Source organism: Aotus nancymaae, unplaced genomic scaffold (genome assembly GCF_030222135.1).
Source record: "Aotus nancymaae isolate 86718 unplaced genomic scaffold, 86718_ANA_hifiasm-v0.15.2.pri h1tg000022l_1, whole genome shotgun sequence".
Lineage (NCBI taxonomy): Eukaryota > Metazoa > Chordata > Mammalia > Primates > Aotidae > Aotus > Aotus nancymaae.
This window is the reverse complement of record NW_026988435.1, coordinates 24,921,278-24,930,244: the sequence shown is the minus strand read 5'-3', so window position 1 is coordinate 24,930,244 and position 8,967 is coordinate 24,921,278.

Genomic DNA, 8,967 nt, shown 5'->3' with positions numbered 1-8,967 from the left:
AAAGACAAAAAAAAAAACTCTCATTATTCAGGCTGGAGGGGAGAAACAGGTGGAAAACAACAGCTACAATAAGATCCCATCTCACACCAGTCAGAATGGTGATTGTGAAAAAGACAGGAAACAATAGATGCTGACAAGGCTGTGGAGAAATAGGAATGTTGGTGGGAGTGTAAATTAGTTCAACCATTGTGGAAGACAGTGTGATCATTCCTCAAGGATCTAGAACCAGAAACAACATAAGAACCAGCAATCCCATTACTGGGTATATACTCAAAAGATTATAAATCATTCTAGTCTAAAGACACATGCATATTTATTGCAGCACTATTTACAATAGCAAAGACTTGGAACCAACACAAAAGCCCATCCATGATAGACTAGATAAAGAAAATGTGGCACATATATACCACAAAATATTATACAGTTATAAAAAAGAATGAGTTCATATCCTTTGCAGGGATATGGATGAAGCTGGAAGCCATCATTCTCAGCAAACTAATACAAGAACAGAAAACCATACACTGCATGTTCTTACTCGTAAGTGGGGTTGAACAATGAGAACACATGGACACAGGGAGGGGAACATCACACTTGGGGTCCTGTCGGGGTTCTAGGTCAAGGGAAAGGAAAGCATTATGACAAATACCTAATGCATGTAGAGCTTAAAACCTGGATAATGGGTTGATAGAGGCAGCAAAGAACAATGGTACATGTATATCTATGTAAAAAAACCCTGCACATTCTGCACATGTATTCCAGAAATTAAAGTAAAAAAAAAAAGAGAGAGAGAGAGAAATAAAACCTGAGTTATTAAAAAAAAACTAACAATGAAAGTTTAAAAATCGAATAAATGTAGAATAATAACAAAAAAAGAATACAATGGCTACTACATTAACAGGAAATATTGTCTCTCCTGTCTTCATAGCATGAGGATCTCTTTTTGGAGGGGCTACTGTTTTCCTACCAATCACGTTCCCAGCTCCATTGTGCTCCTTGAGTTTTTAATTGGAGATACCAATTACTACACCATCCTCACTCTATGAAGGCACCCAGTGCCAAATTAATCCCCAATTCTAATCCTGCATAAGAAAAGGTGACTCATCCAAAACTGATCTTTTCTTAAACCTTTCTAAAAATCATTCCGTAGGAAAACAAATCCTACAAAGGGACTCCTGGTTTGTCAGATTATGGCTTTGTTCCTGTGGTCTTTTATTAACTAGACTTTACCATATAGATTTCCTTAATAGAAAAAAAAAAAAAGTGCTAAATGCTATTAAACAAGTTTAAGTATTTAGTAGTTGGGGCACTAAAAAGGAGTTGATTCCTTTAAATTTCATATGGAACCAAAAAGGAGTCTACCTAGCCAAGACAATCCTAAGCAAAAACAAACAAACAAACAAACCAACAAAAAACCAAGCTGGTGGCATCAGGCTACCTGACTTCAAACTATACTACAAGGCTACAGTAACCAAAACAGCATGGTACTGGTACCAAAACAGATATACAGACCAATGGAACAGAACAGAGGCCTCAGAAATAATGTCACACATCTACAACCATCTGATTTTTGACACACCTGTCAAAAACAAGCAATGGAGAAAGGATTTCCTTTTTAATAAATGGTGTTGGGAAAACTTGTTAGTCATATGCAGAAACTGAAACTGGACCCCTTTCATACTCCTTACACAAAAATTAACTCAAGATGGATTAAAGACTTAAATGTAAGACCTAACACCATAAAAGCCCTAGAAGAAAACCTGGGCAATACTGTTCAGACATAGGCATGGGCAAAGACTTCATGACTAAAACACCAAAAACAATGGCAACAAAAGCTAATACTGACAAATGGTATCTAATTAAACTAAAGAGCTTCTGCACAGCAAAAGAAGCTGTCATCAGAGTGAACAGGCAACCTAACAAATAGGATAAAATTTTGCAATCTATCCATCTGACAAAGGGCTAATATTCAGAATCTACAAAGAACTGAAATTTACAAGGAAAAAAATAACTCCATCAAAAAGTGGGTGAAGGATGTAAGCAGACACTTCTCAAAAGAAGACATTTATGTGGCCAACAACCATGAGAATAACTCATCATCACTGGTCATTAGAGAAATGCAAATCAAAACCACAATGAGGTATCTTCTCACGCCAGTTACAATGGCAATCATTAAAAAGTCAGGAAACAACAGATGCTGGAGAGGATGTGGAGAAATAGGAACTCTTTTACACTGTTGGTGGGAGGGTAAATTAGTTCAACCATTGTGGAAGACAGTATGGTGCTTCCTCAAGGGTCTAGAACCAGGAATACCATTTGACCCAGCAATCTCATTACTGGGTATATACTCAAAGGCTTATAAATCATTCTACTATAAAGACACATACCCATGTATGTTTATTGCAGCATTATTCACAAAAGCAAAGACTTGAAATCAACCCAAATGACCATCAGTGATAGACTGGGTAAACAAAATGTGGCACATATACACCATGGAATACTATACAGCCATAAAAGGATGAGTTCATGTACATTGTAGGGGTATGGCTGAAACTGGGAACCATCATTATCAGCAAACTAACACAGGAATGGAAAACCAAGCACTGCATGTTCTCACTCATAAGTGGGAGTTGAACAATGAGAACACATGGACACAGGGAGGGGAACATCACACACCAGGTCCTGTCACGGGGTGGGGAGCTAGGAAGGGATAACATTAGGAGAAATATCTAATGTAGATGACAGGTTGATAGGTCCAGCAAAACACCCCAGCATGTGTATACTTATGTAACAAATCTGCACGTTCTGCACTTGTGTCCTAGAACTTAAAGTATTAAAAAAAAAAAAAAATAGGAAGGCAGGATGGCACACACCTGTAATCACAGCTACTTGAGAGGCTTGAGCAGGAGAATTGCTTGAAAAAAAAGTAATTAAACCCAAAAAGTATATATCATCTATGTGAACATCAATTAACGTTCAATTAATGTTTCATCTATATCTTCTCCTGGGCTCCCATATCTGACTTATTGTAACTTCAATGCTGCTAACTAACCGTATAGGAAAATTGCCAAACAGGTTAATTTCCCTGTGAATGTGAGCACTTGTATCACTTATCACTTTTTGCCAGTTTTTTTTCTTTTTTTTTTTTCCTAATACAAAAATACCATTCTCAACACAAGAGCTATGAAACATTTTAATACTTACCCTTTATCTGTTGAGTCATTCCCGGAACTGCTAAGATAGCCTTTAAGGACAATGCTGTGTCAATTACTGTAATCACTTCCCGCTTCTTTCTCTGTTAGACATTTGCCATTTAAGTCACAGCTTCATTCTGAATGGTCTCTTGATTTTAAAGCCCTTGTTGAGAAATTCACTGACTTCTCAAGTAAGAGTCAATTTATTAATTTTTCCAGAGCTTTTGACATTTTTTTAAAGTTACTTTCCCTTCACTTTAAATATCAATTTCACCTGGTAATCACTCACCTATTAATTTAAGTGCAAAAATCCTTCTTGATGTTCTTTATAAAAAAAAAAATGTTATGTTCTTCTATTGCCTTGCCCTAAAGATGTCATAATTTTTATGGCATTCTACAACATATTTATTGATGTATTCTCCATTTTATCTGTGGCAAGTAGTAATCGTCTCCTTTCTTTCCCCTGCAGGCCAACTCTTTTTTTCTTTCAAATACTTTCTTAAAATTCACTTATTCAGTACATTCTGAACACTTTCTTAATGACTTTATAATTGCTAACTAAAAAAAAAAAAACTGTAAATTGGGCCCAGATTAATTTTTCTATTACATGAAAGTTAATGACAATGAAAACTATCTTGCCTTGCCAAACGTGAAGAAATTGCTCTTCAAAGTATTTGAAAGTATTTTTAAATGCTTTGATGAACCATGCCATTCCTATATATGCAAAACAATTTAAAATATTTATAAGGAAATTACTTTATTTCCTATGCCTGGCATTTTATTTGCATCAAATTAAGTCTACTTTCCTGAACACATAATCAGAAACTCCCTTCCATTTATTTCACTCTAGAAATCTTTTGTCAAAGCCCCACAAACCTACCTTTTAACCTACATATTCCTAAATGTATACCTAAAATACAAACTTCTCCAAGAAGACATTCTAACTCTCACTCTTGCCCTCAATCCTTTCCTTAACCCCTACTACTTTTTTTTTTTTTCAAGTTTCTGTAGCATTTCTCTGGCATTAAGCAGAAATTACAACGGTGTGAAAATATTCAAGGTCACAGAAGGAACCAATCTTGTTAAACCAAATATGGACTTTTTAATCACTCATATTCTGCTAAACTCAGATTCCTGGCTTCACTATCATTTGCCACCTATGACTTGTCTAAACCCATACTCTTATTACATCTTAGTTTGCCATCAATATCTACTTTACCGTCAGTGACTATTTTCAACATTTCTTAGCTAGGAAACAAACATCTACATTTTCTGCTCAATGCCCGCACTACACATAAAGCATTATTTCTGACATATCTGTTAATTGAACAGTTTCATTATCTCAGGGTAGTTGGTGCTCCTGTGATACTCTGGCCCCAAACCTCTACCAACAATCAGTATTAATCAATTGCTTTAGTCTTTTAAAGCACTTATATATTATATGCATTTATATCGCTTTCTTAATAATACCCATTAATGCATTTTTATTCTGAAATTATTGTTTCAAACAAATAGCATGTGCTAGGACTGTTCATTCTCTGAGGATATGGATGTAAAGTACCATTTTTTTCCATGGATGTACTTCCCATTTGTACTGTAAAATGTATGAGGGGTTATTAATTTGGTTTGTTTTCACATGCCTCTGAACAACTATAAGATTTTCTTGTGCGTGTTTAATAATGTTTTGTCTTAATTTGTTTAGTTTTTGCATTGCTAAATTAAATAAGCAGAAGACCATTTTCCTGAGATTGTCTCTTTACTTGACTTCCTATGTAAAAAACTGAACCCTAACTTAGAAGAATCTTTTTTTGGTAACAAATAGCCAGGTCTCAGCCAATCACAAGCAGCTGAGTTTCAACCAGTCACTCACTGTCAAGTGATGAGGTCATGACCAAGTCAGGCAAATGCCTGGCTGTAACCCATCATGCCATTTCTTTCTTTTTTCTGTCTGTAAATACTCACCACCACCTTTGCAGAGGAGAATTCTCCCAACCTTTTCTGGTTCTGAATGCCACCAGATTAATGAATCATTCTTTGCTCAAATACTCTGTTGAAACTAATCTGTTTAAAGTTATTTTTAAGCATTAATAAGTTATTGCATCAGAATTATCACAGAAGTCTAGGTGTTCCTGGAGAAGATAGGACAGATGATAATTATACTACACGTAACAACCTAACTCCAGAATCTTTGGAGCTTGAGAAAAAGATGAAAAAAAGCACAGTGACAACTAAGCCCTGGAGGACCAGCTGGTGGTAGTTAGTTAATCTGATGGAATTTGGTGTTTTCCAAATATCCAGGAAATTTGAGGACCTTAATTTGTATCTTAAATAATCACAGATCTCTTAAAAAAAAACCTATTTAGATGCAAAATTACAATCTAATAAAAATCCGTGTCTGAACAATCAATTATACCAAGAGTTAAGGATAGTTCAAGGTGTTGGGCCTGTGTTTTAGGTATTCTATATCCTGATGAGAACTAGAGGAATCCATAATGTCATCTGAATTTAAAAGAGTGTGTTTAGCCAAGTTAATCCTGTTTATAAACTTCAAATGCAATATATCGATATCTAAGATTTTAAAGTAAGTTCCTCTCTTATAGAGGGAAACTTGCAGAATGGCATAATCCCTGCTTCTATGGCAGTTTGTATTTAAAAATATTAATCTGTAAATGGCACTCTGGGCGATGGATTTCTTCAGGTCCTGCTGTTTTTGGCATTCAGAGATATGAAGAATATTTTATTACTCGAAGCCAAGCCATTTATGATTGACACGAAACAGAAGGATAAATTGACGGTTATGCAATTAGCTCGTTTCAGTCTTCACAGGTGGAGTACTTATCCTTTGTCAGGGTCTCAGCTGTTTTCCTGGGCTGCAGGTGAAGAAAGGAGATGATTATCAATTCCCATTTGCTCTTTTACTGCTATCCCTTACAATAAAATCATGATTCTTTCTGAAATGTGTCTGAACATATTTGATATTTAGAAATGCCAATATAATATTTTGAAACAGTAAACTCATACAAATATACTTAGAGAGAAACCATAATTGAAAAACCGTAAGAAGCCAGTTAAGATTTTTATCTTTTTCTTTCAAAGGTTTTCATCATTCTTAACATACCTGTAAGGAAGCTGATGGGAAGACACAATCTTAGGGTATTTGCTGGGAATAAAGAAAGTATCACTAAAAGAGACATCTCTGTTAGGGCAAATTTCTCTAAACAATTATACCCTGTTCATTATTATCACTATAAAGTCAAAATCTGTAATCAGTTAAACCCTATGCTACGATAAAATTGAATTAAGCCTCACTGTTATCTATTTAATTAACCCCTCTCTAAGGTTATATTATCAGTAATTTTAAGGTAATAACGACTATTCCAAATATTTGATCTTTTATTTTTGTATTTTGTACTGTGATTATTACATAACATTTCTTCTCATTATTCACTCATTTATCATCTTTTATTAAATAACTTTCAGCATGGTGAAATGTGATCCTAATTGGTGATTAATTATCATTTTTATGTTTTTTTCTTTAACCCCAAAATATGCTATAATTGCAAATCGACAGTCCTTGGGGATGAGTTAAGCCACAGACGCATATGGCACAAACCTTGATGACTCAATGACATTTCACCATGGATATTGAGGTTGGGCTTTAGTGCTACCCACTCTTTTGCTGGAAAGGCTTCTGCCTCTACTTTTAATTATATTTAGCATACCTTTTTATAATATGTGAGACATGGCTCATGGAAATATGGAGAGCATGTTTACATCAACAAAAAGAAGAAAAAGGAAAACTAAAAGAAAGCCAGCAATCCCAGCATTTCTGGAGGAAAAAAAGAAATGTGGATGGGGCCTTTTTTTATAGACCACTTTTTTTGCTTCAGAAAGACACCTTTTATACATTTTTTCCCTCAAATTCTCAACAACCTAAAGAAGCCTATAGAAAAAAAAAAGGAAAAATAACAATACATGAGAATTTGATACTTGGAGAAGTTTGCCTAAATTATTATCTTTTTGCTTCATAGTGTTTTTTCATTTTTAAGGGCAATTTAATTACCCATATGCTTTGTTTTTTCTTTATCCCTTTCCCTAACAGTGTCAACATAGGAAGCAAGCCATTAAAGAATTTATGAGAACTCGTGTCCAGTTAATATCTAGTAATAGCTACCATTTAATGCCTGCTTGCTACACGCTAGGCACTGTTGTTAAGTGCTTTGTGCATATTTGTACATGCCCCCACCCATCATCTAGAACTGTAGGATATAGGTACTCATTCTCATTTTACAATCAAAGATATCGAAGTTTTCAAAATTAAGAAATATGTCCCAGGTTTTACTCAAGTAACTATCAAGGTATAGCACTCTGAAAGTTAGAAGCTATATCCTATTATGAAAACCACAATTTCTTTTCTTTTTTGCAAATCAAGATGTGAAATTCTCGGAGGAAAATTTGCACAGTTCATGCTAACTCTGCATAATATTTGAACCCCCAGTGTATGTGTGTGTGTATTCTTCTATACATAAAAAAAAATTTGACATAATTACTTCTCCAACTTTTAGCCATCATTAATATTTTGTAATGTTAAATTGCAATTTGGTAAACTGCAAATAAGCTTTTCACATAAAAATGGAAATATTGTTTTCCATTTATCTTAATATGAGAGATTTAGTAACGTGCAATAGCAAAAAGTTTAATTATATATATGTAGCATTTATAGTATATATACATTATGTATACTATTTATATATTTTATATTATATTTATTATATATAACATGTGTGTATATATATAAAATAGGTAAATGATTGAGAAATGCATAAATTAGGTAGTTATTTTTATTTTTAAATGTTTTTACAATAACATTGTTCTCATTCTTTTTTTTGATATGTTTTGTATGATAATATAAATTTTTTGGCAAGTATTCAGATTAAATTATTAATATCTGTTAAACATTGATTCTATTTATTTTATATGTCAATGATCTGCTTCCTATTACCTAAAAAAGCATGCCAAACAATCTGGCATAATCACCTTAGAAGTCAACCACTCTGTCTTAACAACAAGTGAAAAGCTGAACAAAACTCAAAAATGAAAAATTCTTCTTAGATCTGTCAGATAAGTTGACATCACAAGACAAACTACTGTCCTCAGAATTGCTGAAATCTCTGCAGGAGCTCAGGTAAGAAAACCTAAACTGTAATGAATGGATTGCTGGAGGCTAAGGTTGGACAAGTCTGACAGTAAGAAGTACAGGACAGAGTCATGGGGGGCCTCCATTCTTTTGTGAGTTTTACTTTCAGTAGCTATTCCAGCTCCTCACAATTAATATTAGGAAAAAATAGCCTCTTCATGCTTCTCGTAGGAGAACAGAAAAAGAAATCATTTTAAAATATGGCAGGGCATTCTGGTTTGTTGTTATTGTTGTTGTTGTTTTTAACAATTACTGTTCTCAGTAGAAACAATTTTACCACAGCCTAACCTGACAGGATTTTATCAGAGTCCACCCTACCTTAAAAGGGGGATACCAAACTCCAAGTAGCTCTAGCCTTCCACATGAGGGAAGGGAAATTCCCAACCTTAGCCTTCTCTAGCCATCCTGTCCCACCTAAGGAGAGGAGGGGAAAACACTTAAGAATCACTAATAAAGTTTATAGCTCAGGAACACAGGCGCACCAATACTGAGACTTAACCGTAGCACTACGTAACTCTTGCCCTCCCCAACTCCTAACCTTTCCATCACACCACTAAAGGCCTATTTGCTAGAATTTTA